This window comes from Chrysochloris asiatica, unplaced genomic scaffold, assembly GCF_000296735.1.
Source record: "Chrysochloris asiatica unplaced genomic scaffold, ChrAsi1.0 scaffold00001, whole genome shotgun sequence".
Taxonomy (NCBI): Eukaryota; Metazoa; Chordata; class Mammalia; order Afrosoricida; family Chrysochloridae; genus Chrysochloris; species Chrysochloris asiatica.
Genome location: NW_006408519.1, coordinates 26,651,840 through 26,666,065, shown reverse-complemented (window position 1 = coordinate 26,666,065; position 14,226 = coordinate 26,651,840). Strand labels below are relative to the sequence as shown.

The following is a 14,226-nucleotide window of genomic DNA, read 5'->3' as shown; positions in this document are numbered from 1 at the left end:
ATTTTTGTATGTTTCTGTTGGACAGCATTCTAGACAACAGAATTGTCATTTCTGTATACTTTTTACCCAATCCATCAAGAGGCAGAGAAAGGAAATTGAAGGACATTCTGGGACTTTGTAATGTGGTAAAAGACGGTTGTTATCAAATTATTTCCCTCCGAGCACTGATCTTCTTGGAACTAGACTGTGGTGAATTACTACTTTAGTTGTTCTTGTTGGGTGTCATTGAGTTAATTTTGACTCACAGCAACTCCATGTGACAGAGTAGAATGGCCTCATAGGGTTTTCTTGGTTGTAAGATTTACATGAGTAAATCACCAGTTCTTTCTCCCACAGTTACTTTGAATCACTGGGTTGATTCAAACTGTGAATCTTTACGTTAGTACCAAAGCACTTAACTATTACTCCAACTTAGCTTCTGGTCCACTTTTCAAAGACATTAATGATAACAGTGTTGTTTCAGTTTTCAGGGGAGAAAAAGTTAAAGGATTTTCTTTAAATACATATTTTTTCCTTAAATTTTTGTTACCGGTTACTACTTTCGTGCCATAAAAGAAATTGATGTGAACTTAGAGTAGTAAATGAAAAGAACCCCATATACCAAACACTGAGAGCTTCCCCAGGCAACAATTTTCCACATCCTCTGCAATTCATTTCCAAACGTCTTTCAGTTTAATCCAGTTTCCTCTTAGTTTCTGACCTTTAGTTTCAAGTCTTGGAGCCTTTTTTGCCCTCTGGACAGAAGTCAATATTTGGTTTTTCCTAGCTTTGAAGTTTGGGCGCTATTCTATGCAGATTTTGACCCACCACTGGTCTTGGTCAAAGGGACCAAAATCTCAGTTCTGCCTTTTAGTATCCCCAGCTCATCTTTTGTACCCTGAAGAGGAAACTGGGAAATATAAAGTGTCAGACTATGGAGACATCGTTGCTTTGAGCTCTGTGCTAGGGATAGCAGTATGAATCATTCCTTATAAAGAGTATCAGTACCAGCACAGTTGATATCAGGGATGAGATTGTCCCACTCCATATAAGAAAGAATAAAATTTTCCTGCCCAGAAATCCATGGGATTTAAGCTTTTGAAACAGTGGTTAGAAGCTGTAGCAAGTCATGGTGATGGTGGTGATGATGGTGGTGTGCTATGGAGTCAGTTCCAACTCATAGAGACCCTGAATCAGATTTCCAAGGATGCAAATCTTTACAGGAGCATAAAGCCTCATCTTTCTCCCATGGAATATGGCTGGTAGTTTTGAACTGCTGACCTTGAGGTTACCAGCCCAACTCATAACCATTATGCTACCAGAGGAAACCTAAATGTTACCTGTTCTTCAGATTATTGTTCAAAAGAGTGGAATACTGAGAAAGAAAACTACATGTTGTAGAAAGCAGACACTAGTGTCTAAGAGTTACCACTTCCCTTTTTTTCTTCAATTTACATTTTGTGCCCCATGCTAGCATACTGGACAAATATTTCGTCTCAGGCACTATTATGGTCCTTTTTCTGTCCCAAGTTTGCACCAGAATATGGAATACATATAAGCCAGATGTAAAGAATCAGGGAAGGTATATAGATAGACCCTCTAACCTATATAGTGGGGTCCTGGTGTGGTGCTGTGGGTAATGCACTGGACTATAAAGTAGGTATGAACTGCAAGGTTGGCAGTTCAAACTCCCCAATTGCTCCTCGGAAACCCTGTACAGGGTCTCTATGGGTTAGAATAGACTCGATGGCTCTTGACAACAACAACAGTCTACTCTAGTGACCATAGATGTCTCCAGGTCCAAGTCCAGGGTTGTCCTCCTGCTATCTGATGACTACTGATTTCTGCGCTGCCCATGGGATTGGGAGTGCATTCTAAGGCTGGGAACTCTTATATTTGACTAAGCAAAGACTTCTGGCTATGTCTAAGGATTACATTCCAAAGACTGGAAATTCCAGAACAGATAATGTTACTCGTTTAAGGAGAAAATAAATAGTCATTTGAACTGAAAAAGGAGATGCTACACGATTTATTATCAGAAAAGATATGTGTCAGGGTTGAATCATTTCACCACATTTAATCCATTTGTATGCTGAGCAAATAATCCAAGAAGTTGGACACTATGAAGAAGAGCATGGTATCAGGAATGGCTGGCAGACTCATTAACCATCCGCCATGTGCAGATGACTCAACCTTGGTTGCTGAAAGTGAAGAGGACTTAAAGGACTTATTGTTAATGATCAATAACTACAACTTTCAGTATGGATTGTAGCTCAGCATAAAAAAATTAAAATTCTCACAACTGGACCAAAAACAACATCATGATAAGTGCAAAAATGATAGAAGTTGTCAAGGATTTTATTTTCCTTGAATTCACAATCAATGCTCATGGAAGCAACAGCCGAGAAATTATACATCATATTGCATTGGGCAAATCTGCTGCAAAAGACCACTTTAAAGTGTTTAAAATAAAGATGTCACATTGAGGACTAAGGTGCACCTGGCCCAATCTTTGGTCTGTTCCAAACACCTCATGTACATGTGAAAGCTAGTCAATATGAATAAAGAAAGTGAAGAAGAATTGAAGCCTTTGAATTATGTTGCTGAAGAATAATGACTATACTATGGACTTCCAGAAGAATGAACAAAGCCGTCTGGGTAGAAGTACAATCAGAGTGCTCTTAGAGGTGAGGATGGTGAGGTTTCATCTCAAGTACTTTGGACATATTATTACGTGGGACCAGTTCCTGAGCAAGGACATCATGCTTCGTAAGGGTCAACGAAGGAGAGGAAGGCCCTCAGTAAGATGGGTTGACACAGTGACTGCACTAATGAATTCAAAGAGAGCAAGAACTGTAAGGTAAGTGCAGGAGTGTGCATGAAATCCATTCCATTGTACATCAAGTTGCTATGAGTCAGAACTAACTTGACAGCATCTAACACAACAATATAACCTCAACATCATAAATTGTTGGGAATACAAATCCCATTAATTCCTTCTCTCAAGAAACTTATGGTCCATAGAAGGGACCAGGCACATAACATATAACTATATTTTAATGTGGGAAATAGTGACTAAAATAGGCATTGGTTTCTCTGAAAATGCAGAAGACATTTACTCCAACATGAGTGGTTCAAGGACAGCTCAGGCAGCACGTTGAGTCCTAAATAAAAAATGAGATTTAGTCCCTAAAACAATAAATAACTAAAACATCTACTCTTTATTGACTGCTGGCCCTATTCCAGAAAGTATGGACACAGAATTTTGAATTTCATGTAATTTTCCTGTGTCCACAAAATATTCTTCTTCTTACATGTAAAGTCATTCTTGGTCATGAAAGAATAGAATATTCACAAACATATGTTGGGCCAGCTTTGGCCCATGGTCCATCAATTGCTGATCCCTGTCTAAATCATTTTATGCCCTAATTCTTCAATAAATTTCACTTGAATTTTTTTCACTGCTTCTGTGATTGTTGGGATATGTGTTGGTTTTGCTTTATTTTTATTAAAGAGTGAATTATGGTTCTCATGGCCACGGGCAACCACTGTGCCTGAGATTGTACCTTCTTTAGCCAAGAGTAGACACAGGTCCTCTAAGGCACACGACTGCAAATCAGACAAAAAGAAACCTTGGAGTGTCTAGAATACCAGGTGACAGGATGTTGGGCTGACTTTCTGTGTGTGGTCTTCAGGATTAGTTATAAAATTCCAAGAAGCGAGATGTTGAAGCTGTCACCTAAACCAATAAAACCAGGGCAAGCTAAAAATTTCAGAACTCTGTATATGTTTGAACCCAGAACTCCAAATGAATTGTACTTTGAAGAAGGTAAGAAGAGCTATGTTTTTAATATGAGTGACACAAGTAGGCATTGAGTTATGATGTTGGGGGAGAATATTAAAAATACATTGGACTGCCAAAAGAACAAACCTATGTTGAAAGAAGTACAGCCAGAATGCTCCTTGGAAGCCAGGATGGCCAGACTTCGTCTATCATACTTCAGACGTATCATCATGGCAGACCAGTTCCTGGAGAAGAACATCATGTTTGGTAAAGAGGAGGGTCCGAGAAAAAGTGGGAGACCTCCAACAAGATGGATTGGCACAGTGGCATCAGCAATGGGCTCAAGTGTAGCAATGATCATGAAGTTAGTGCAGGACTGGGCAGTGTTTCATTCTGCTGTGCATAGGGTCACTATGAGTGGGTACCAACTCGGTGGCACCTAACAACAACAACAACCCATTGGTGGAGAGACACCTGCAAAGGCCGTGCTGGGCTAATTCCAAGCAACCATGTGGCTGAGCAGACAGAATTAACTGATAACCCATTGTGTGAAGCTACAACTTGAGCTGGTGTTTGAACAACTAGTTGATGTTAATGGCTTAGACAAAGCTGGAAGCATTGCCTTTTACTGTGCTTGCTACTGGCATCACAATGATATAGTGAAAACGCTACTTATTCAGCCAAATACTGAATTGAACCTATACTTGGGGGACACTGCTTCACATGTTCCCTGGAAGGGTTTGCAGATACTGTCCAGTTGCTTCTGACAAAAGGTGATAGAACAAACTTAGGAAGTCATGAGAAAAAGCCTTCTCTGAACATGACCTCGCATGCAGCCTGAACATCTCTTCTTAAACAGAATCAAAACACTGGCTGGTGCTTCACCAACCTCATAATCATTGCTATGATGGAGTCCACTGCTGCTGCTACTGTGCCAACCCACCTCATAAAATAAATCCATAAATAAAAACAAAAAAAGAAATGAGGAACAGATGTGATTTGAACTTCAAGCAATGTTTATGATGAAGACTCTGATTAATTTTGTTTATGATGAAGGCTCAGATTAATTCCCTTCCAGATATAAAATTTCTGTTGCTTTTACCATTCCAAACTCTTTGCCAAAGAGTGTTGGCAACTTAAAAAATAAAAATGCCTCTGTTAATGTGGATTAGTGCACTGTTTAAATAGAATGTATAACTGAGTACTTCTCACCATTGGCTTTTGCCAATGAGTGGCTGGATACTTTGCTATATAAATACATTTATGTTCGCCAGAGCAGACAAGACTATTTCTATTTATCAAGTTAAATGAGTCTCAAGAATTGTTCTTTAGAAATATCGGAGTGTTGTTTGGAGGGGTGGATTCAGTTCTTTTCCTCAAGGATTGAGATCTTTTGAGTGGATTTTTCAAGGTGGAAGATGCTTATGATAATAATAAGCCAAAATACTTTCAGAAAATCATCAGCTATCTCGACAAGAGTAAACATTTTAAGAGACTTTAAAAAAATAAAAAAGTGAGCTATTGATTTTTCTTTGAAGTTTTCTAAAGCAGAAACTAATTTCTTGCCTTCCCGGAGTGCCACTTAGCTCTAAGTTAAGAATGTTATGGCTTATGGGGATGCCAATTAGGACCCATTACAGTCTGTCTGCCCCGCTGTGACTCTGGAAAATCTGTCAAAACTTTATTTCTTGTTCATTCAGCCTGTTTGGATTTCCCTCCTTATCTCTCTGGCACATCCCTCTGAGTTAAGAAGTTCATTCCATTACAAGTCTGCATGGGAGGAGAAGCAAAACGGTGGCTTCAAAAATGACCTTTCATTCCTCATTGCATGGAAATAGTGGAGCCGTAGGACAGTCTTTCCGTTATCTGAAGAGAAAAAATGAAAGGTTCTCCCAGACACGTAGGTATGGGCTCCTTCTTGTAGAAAAGGCCCAAGTAAAGTGAAATTGCCAAGGTGCAAGTCTGACCCTTATAAAACATTGTAATGGGAGTGGAACTTATTTTCTGAGCACCTCCATCCTTACATAGAATCTCTGAGGGTCACTGAGCATCTGCTTTCTTGCCCTCTGCTGTTAGGCCCACTCTCCTTCAAACACCCCTTGTTCAGCTGTTCAGCCTAGTCATAAGCAGAATGAATGGTCTTCAACATTTCAAAACTTTAGGAAGAGGACTATACTTCCAGACACCCAGGAGATGGACAGTTTGGGGTAATGACTACTAGTTGTTCTTGTTACATGTTGTCAAGTCAGTTCTAACTCATAGAAATCCTATGTAGGGTTTCTGAGAAGCCACTGGTGGGTTTGAACTGCCAACCTTGCAATTAGCAATCTTATGCTCACTCAGCTTCTAATTGCCTACTTGAAAACCCATGTTTCCCCTTCTTCCTCAGTAAAAGAACTTCACATTGTTACCCAGGCAAACGAGGACCAAGAACAAAAACATTTTCCCAGCTTCCTTTCAGGCAGTCTTGAACCTAGAACTAAGTTCTGAACTGTAACACGGAAGTGAAACTGAGTACCAACATTCAGGAAACATACGTAAAAGGCTGGCCTGGGTCTCCATGGCTCTTTCTTTTTGCCCCTTTCTCTTTGAAATAACAATGTGACACATGATGATGTGGCACTGTAGGGTAAACACTGCTCTGCTAACAGCAAGATAAGCAGTTCAAACCTATCAGCCACTCCTTAGAAACCCTATACAGGGTAGCTATGAGTTAGAACCAATTCAATGGAACTTAACAACAACAACAGTGTAATGACTAAAGCTCCAATGGCCATCTTGACCGGGAATACGAAGGCCACACACTAGGGATGGCTGACGTCATCCTGGGAGGAGCACTGGTCCTTGATTTCACACAACCATCAAGCTAGCTCTTCCATGTTGCTGTTGCTTTTATGTGCTGTTAAGTTAGTTCCAACTTATTGTAACCCTATGCACACAGAAAGACATATTTCCTGGGCCTGCCCCATCCTCACAATTGTTGTTAGGTCTGAACCCACTGTTGATGCCACTGAGCCTATTCATCTCAGTGAGGGTCTTCCTCTTTTTCACTGACTCGCCACTTTACCAAAAAACCTGATGTCCTTCTGTAGGGACTGGCCCTTCCTAATAACATGCCAAAGTCTTGTTTTCTTCATTTCTATGAAACATTCTGGCTGTACTTCTTCCATAGGCCGAAATAAATGTAAACTTTTCATTTTTTTAACCAATTATTTTATTGGGTTCCCATTATGTGTACTTTTACCTGGCCTGGTGCTGTGGATTAATGCACTGAACTGTAAAGTCAGTTTGATCCACAAGGTCAGTGGTTCAAACTCACCAGTCACTCCTCGGAAACCCCATACAGGGTCAGTATGGGTTGGAACTGACTCAATGGCATTTAACAACAACAACAACAATGTGATTCAATTATCAAATTAGCCCAACGGATATGGGCAGACATATAGTTTGTCTCTGATGATTTTAGGCAATTCAACTCATCCACTACCAGGTGCCCAGCAGCTGATAAAGGTTAGCAGAGGTATTTGTGAAACAGTTACAACAATTGTCTGGCTCCACCTACACAGTTCTAGATCAGTCCTCAGTTCAGCTTTGAAATCAAGGGTCTTCCATCTTACCTAGGAGACAGCATAAAATTGAGATCAAGAGCACAGACTTAGGCTTTCTCTGATCATACTTTGGTTGGTTTCATTGCTATGGTTACAATCCCCTCCATACATCATCAACCAACCAAAGGGTATACCCTGAAAGCCTGCCCCTTGGTCTTCAAGGCAATGAAATGAAATACGACAGGATGAATGTAAAGCTAATGTTCTCCCATGTAAACTATCACATAATTCATAATAAAATGTTTTGTTTTGTTTTTAAAAAAAAAAGGTATTTACAAAAAACAAACAAAAAAAAGTGCTCTCAGACTTTTGAAAAAAAAAAAAAGAATGAAAATAAAAACTGCAGGGGAAAATGGAATAAGTGATGTTGTATTGAAGGTATTCCAATCATTGGGATGAGCTGAAATGAAGTATATGATTTCTTGAATGTAAAATGGAGGATCTGCTTTGTAAACACTAACTCAATTCACGATAAAAAGTCAAATACATTGTTATTAAGTGCCGGGCAGTTCTAGATACAAACTATCCTGAAAGGAAATGCAATTCAAGGCTAGTGTTTGGACCCCAGAGGCATAATAACTGAGTTCAATTCCCAAGTTTACCTCCAAGTCGAGTTACTGCACATCTTACCTATGTCTTACTCCATCTGAAGAAGTGGGAAGAATCATAATTTCTACTTCATATGCAAATGGCTAAGTTCTCAACTACTAGCCAACTACAGGCTGATGATCTGCTTCCCAAAAGTCCCAGCCTTGAAAGCCCTCTGGAGCAGTTCTGCTCTGCACACATGAGGTGCCATGAGTCAGAATTGGTTCAAGGGCAAAAACAACAGAATTGTTGTAAGAATTAAGTTAACTGGTACTATAATCATTAGAGTCAGGCTGCTAATCTCACAGTCAGCACCTGGAAACTACCAGAAGTTCACAAGAGAAAGATGAGGCTTTTTGACCTGGTGTGGCCTTGTCGGTTACTGCGCTGGACTGCAAAATCGGTTTGAACTTCAAGGTTGGCAGTTCAAGCTCACCAGCCCCTCTTTGGAAACCCTATAGAAAGTCGCTATGAGTCAGAACCGACTCGATGGCACATAACAACAATGGTTTACAGCCTTGGAAACCCTATACAGTGTCACTATGAGTCAGGACTGACTCCACGGCACATAACCACCACCATCAATATACTTAGAACAGTGCCTACAATACAATGTTGTTAAACGCCATCGAGATGATTCCGACTCTGAGTCGGACTCTGAATCTGGTTTCCAAGAAGCAGCTGGTGAGCCTGAGCCACTACCTTAACCTTGCAGTTAGCAGCCCAGTGCTTATCCTATAGCACCACACCTGGGTTCTGGGTTCTGGAACATAATAGGTATCATATAAATATTGTTGTTGTTGTTGTTAAGTGCCGTTGAGTTGGTTCCAACCCATAGCGACCCTGTACAGGGTTTCCGAGGGTGTAAATCTTTACGGGAGTAGAAAGCCTCATCTTTCTCCCGTGGAGCGGCTGGTAGTTTCGAACCACTGACCTTAAGGTTCGCAGCCCGATTCGTAACCTTTACGCTACCAGAGCTCCTATAACGACTGTTATTCTGAAGTTCGGTGTTGCCAGCATCCTGTTTTATTTTAAAGAAAGTAGAAATGAAAATTTTAGGTGAAATTACCCAATTTTCAATGTATGCAGACCAAGCAAAATTCTAACTGTGGCCCATGAGTCTGGTAGGTACAAAATTTGAATCACATTTTAAAAGAACATCTAAAAGCCTTCTAAATGTCGAAAAGAAAGTTGAAAAGCCCTGTGTCATAGACCGCGTGTCTGCACCTTCCCAAAAAGATCCCTTAAACTCTTCTTTAGCAGCTCTTGTGCTAAGACATGGTTCAACCCCTTTTCCTTACTAAGGGGATTTTCTTCTCTGTGCTCCCACAAATGCTGAAAACTGCTTTTCATTCACTCCTGGGAATACCTGAAACAAGCTAGGGCATTTGGCAAAAGCAACAAATTCTACTTCAGAACAAAGAGGCACAGTTATAAATCCAGCTGCAAGTTCACACAGTACTCCTCTACGGCTCTCCAAGCCAGGGAAGCAATCTGACCTCTGGTAGTGTAATTACACAGCATTAACCAATGAACCAGTCATTACTCATGCTTTCCCAACCCAACCATATCCTTCTCATCACCATCCATGGGTCTGCCCCAATTCACACCCACCATTTCTTTCAACGTCCAACTTAACCCTACCTTCTCCAATGATACCCTGGGCATCTAACTGTAATCCTTTTCTTGTTCAATCCAAACTGTCCCATCCCTTGAGAGCAAAGCTAAGTCCTGTGTTCTTCTTGTAAGTTCAGAAGGATCTGGCAGAGGCTGTTTACTAAGAAGTCAATCATTGTTTCCAAAATTATTGGAATGTTTGACCACTGAGGACCAAAATGAGAGGAACACGTGAATCCAGTTCAAAAATGGGTGGTCTCTGCCAATTTGGCACCGTGTGTTATGCAGCAGTGAAAGCACTCAAGTTTGAATAAGTTGGTATAATCATACAACCTGGCTAAGCATTTGTTCTTATCAGTACACCACATCCACACACACCTGATCTGCCTGTGTTTGCTGAATGTTGGAGCATCCATTGGTATCATCTGGATGAAAATATTTGGCGATAGTAACATAATATAAAAATGACACCTGAGAGGGTTGGATAAACGAGATTTCTTGTAATTACCACAGAAAGGAAGAAAGAGGTAGGCTGTTTGTGCCACAGTATTGTTAGAATTGGAAGCTGTGGTTTGTGTACATATAATCTGATCCTACCCTGGATGACTGAAGGTCAGGCTGTACTCCCCACGGCTGCTCGCTCACACGATCAGCTTGCATCCTAAACTCTGGCCATGGACCTGGGTTAACTCTGCTGTGGCTAAAGCTACTATCTAACATATGAGAGGCATAGTAACATCATAATGATGGCACAGAACCGGGCAGTGTTTCATTCTGTTGTACATAGGGTCACTATGAGTCAGAACTGACTCAAGGGCACCAAATGCCACCACCCACAATGTTAGGAAGCAAAGTCCAAGTACTTAGCTAGAATTGCTCTTCTCTTGATTATTTTTACAGAGGACAAGAAGTAACGGGAGCTCTGGAGTCTCTTTAGAATCAATTAACTGGAACAACCTTACTTCTGTACAAGTCCCAACTTTTGGAGCATTTTAGATAATGTGGTGTGTGTGTGTGTGTGTGTGTGTGTGTGTGTGTGTGTGTGTTTCCATTTGTATTGACTACTACTCTGTAGAAGCTCTTGTATCTTAACAGCTGAGAATTTGGAAGGAAGTGGGAAATTATGATCTGACAGCTGTTCCTTGAATTTTTTAAATAACCTGATATAAAGACAGCTAATCTGGTATCAAAGTAAATAGTGGAAAACAAAATACCTGCCATCTTATATCTATCAAGAGTTTGGGTACTGGACTGGGTCAAAGGAGCATACCAAGAGGCAGAAAGAAAAGCAGCTGCCTAGTTGCCAGAGACCTTCTCAGGAGCATTACACTGATTGTATGAGCATTATGCCTTTTGGCTCAGAGCCTTGAATCTATCAGAACATTGAGTTTAGATGAATACTGAGGATAGACTTACCATATGCAAACTACCAGAAGATGGATGTATAACACCAAACTTTCAATTAAATTACTTACATTGGCAGTGTACAAAATGGTGATCCAAAGACCAAATCTATAGATTTTTGAGTTTGCTTGTTTATTATTATTATTATTAGTTTATTGGGGGGGGGGACTAAATAATAACTTTAGACAGACATTTTATAACTTTTGATAAATAAGTCTTTTGATGCTTTAAAAAATTAGGAGATCTGTCCCCAGCACTTTCACAAATAGCAACAATCTGCTAGCTAGAGCTGAGAATACTGCCCCTTTACACAGTGTGTACCATAAAGTTTTGCACATTTCTCACAACTTCCCAGTATAACTCAGTACTGAGGTCAAGGCATATTATTTGCTGTTTATCATGATGTCTTCACTGTTTTTCTTTTAACAGGGAAATGTAGGTGTTGTGTGTGAGTGTCACTGAGTCAGTGTCAACTCACAATAATAACCCTATGCACAACAACACAACTTTGTCCAGTCCTGCCCCAGCCACAAAGATCTACCAAAATTTGGAACACCAAATAGAAAACTAGAGGGCAGAGTAGTTAATGAAATTGTAAAGCATTATACTTCCTTTTGGAGTGAAGAATAAACAACCTTATCAGAGAAAAATATGCATATCATTAAGTGGCATTGAGTCGATTCGCACTCTTAGCCACCCTGCATAGGATTTCTGAGGAGCAGATGGTGGGTTTGAACTGCCAACTTGTCAGGTAGAAGTCCAGTGCTTACCCTATAGTACCACACAAGGACTCCTAGATATGCTTATGAGATCTAGACATGAAAACAGATATAGCTATCATCTACCTCCTACATCAGTCACAACTTTAGTTTTCAGTGAATTTCAGGATTTCCTGATTATAATAGACTTTTTTTTGTGAGAGAATTGAATTTTTAATGCACGGGACTGCAAAGTCAGTTTGAACTGCAAGGGCCGCAGTTCAAGCTCACCAGGCACTTGATGGCACTTAACATTCTATTGGGCCAAACAAAATGCTTAAACACCCAATATTGGGGCACCTAAATATATAAAGAAAACACTGACAGAATTGAAGGGAGAAATAGTATTGCAATCATTTGGTTGGTTGGTTATGTGCCGTGGAGTCAGTCCTGACTCATAGCAACCCTGCACAGGGTTGCTGAGGCTGTAAATCTTTACAAAAGCAGAAAGTCTCATCTTTCTCCCATGGAATAGCTGGTAGTTTCGAATCGCTGACCTTGAGGTTAGCAGCCTGACTCATAAGCATTTCACTAACAGACTTTAATACACCATTTTCACCATTGGACAGAACGTTTAGAAAGAAGACCAACAAGGAAACAGAGGACCCAAGTGACACTATAGACTTATATAGAATACTCTGCCCCAAAACAATGAATAAGGAAGACAATAGAGGAATTGATGTATTTGAATTATGGTGTTGGAGGAAAATACTGGAAGTACCATGGACTGCCAAGAGAAGAAACTGATCTGTGTTACACGTACAGCAAGAGTGTTCCTTGGGAGCCAGGATGGTCAGACTTTCTCTCTCATACTTTGCAATATTATCAGGAAGGGTCAGTCACTAGAGAAGGATATCATGTTTGGTAAAGTGGAAGGTAGGAGAAAAAAAAGGAAGACCTCCAATGAAATGGATTGGCACAGTGGCAGCAGCTATGGGCTCAGGCTTATGGATATAGATACAAAAAATCTTCAACAAAATAATAGCTAACAGAATCCAACAACACAATAAAAAAATCATATATCATTACCAACTGGAATTTATTCCAGGAATTCAGGAATAATTTAACATTGAAAAGCAATTAATGTAATGTACCACATCAATAAAACAAAGGAAAAGAGCTACATGATCATTTATATGGATGCAAGAAAAGCATTCGATAAAATCAGATTCTTAATGAGAACCCTAATAAAGATTGGAATAGATGGGGAATCTTTCGTAAGTTTCAGGGCATATATGAAAAGCCAACAGCTGATCTAATTAATGGAGAAAGACTGAGAGCTTTCCCTTTGAAACTGGGAAAATGACAAGGGTACCTGCTTTCATGATTTTTATTCGATGTTGTATCAGAAGTCCTAGCCAGATCAGTAAGTCTAAAAAAATAAGAAAGAAAGGAAGACTATCCAGATTGGAAAAAAAAATAAGTAAAACTATTTCTAATTGCTGATTATATGATCCCAAAGAGTCCACAAACACAAGAAAACTTCTAAAGCTAGCAGAAGATACTATCAAATTTGCAGGATACAATGTCAGCAAACAACAATCTCCTGGTTTTCTATGCACCAGCAGTGAGAACTCTGAAAAGGCACCTGAGGAAACCACCCTATTTACAATAGCACCTATGAGAATAAAACACTTAGGGAAAAACATCTAATCAAGAATGTGAAGAATTTATAATATAAAACACAGCTAAAAAAGAGTAAAGAAGACTTAAATAAATGAAAAGATGTTCAGTGTTCAGGAATGAGAAGATTTCATATTTTTAAGGCATCAATGCTTTAAAGTGATCTATAGATTCAATGCAAGCCCTAATTTAAATTTCTACAGCTTTTCTTTTAAGAATTAGAAAAGCCAATTCTCAATTTTATATAGAATAGCAAGAAGCCAAATAGCTAAAGCAATGATGAAAAAGAAGAACAAAGTAGGAGTACTCACATATCCTGATTTTACAACATAATATAAAGTGTGAGTAATCTAAGAACGTCGGTACTGCCTTTGTTGCTGTTAGGAGCCATCAAGTCAGTACCAATTCACAGCGACCCTATGCACAAGAGAAAAGAAACACTGCCTAGTTCTGCACCAATCTCACAATTGTTTCTACATTTGAGTCCATTGCTGCTGTCACTGGGTCAATCATCTTGCTTGGGGTGTCTTCCTCTTTTTCGCTGACCCTCCACTTTACCAAGCATGATGTTCCTCTCCAGGGACTGGTCCTTCTTGATAATATATTGAAAGTATGAGAGATGAAGTCTGGCCATCCTGAGTCTAAAGTGCATTCTGGCTATACTTCTTCCAACACAGATTTCTTCTGGCAGTCCATGGTGCTTTTAATACTCTCCTCCAACACCATCACTCAAATGCATCAATTCTTCTATAGTTTTCCTTACTCTTGTTCAACTTTCACATGCATATGAAGCTACTGAAATTACCATGTTTTGGTAATTGGTAATCTTAGTCCTCAAACAGCATCTTTGCTCTTGAACACTTTA

At 39.7% G+C, this 14,226-nt stretch overlaps 1 pseudogene; it reads left to right on the top strand.

Moving 5' to 3' along the window:
• Window positions 1-3,702: 3,702 nt before the first annotated feature.
• The window catches only part of LOC102831383, a 32,640-nt pseudogene continuing 22,116 nt past the window's right edge, over window positions 3,703-14,226 (top strand).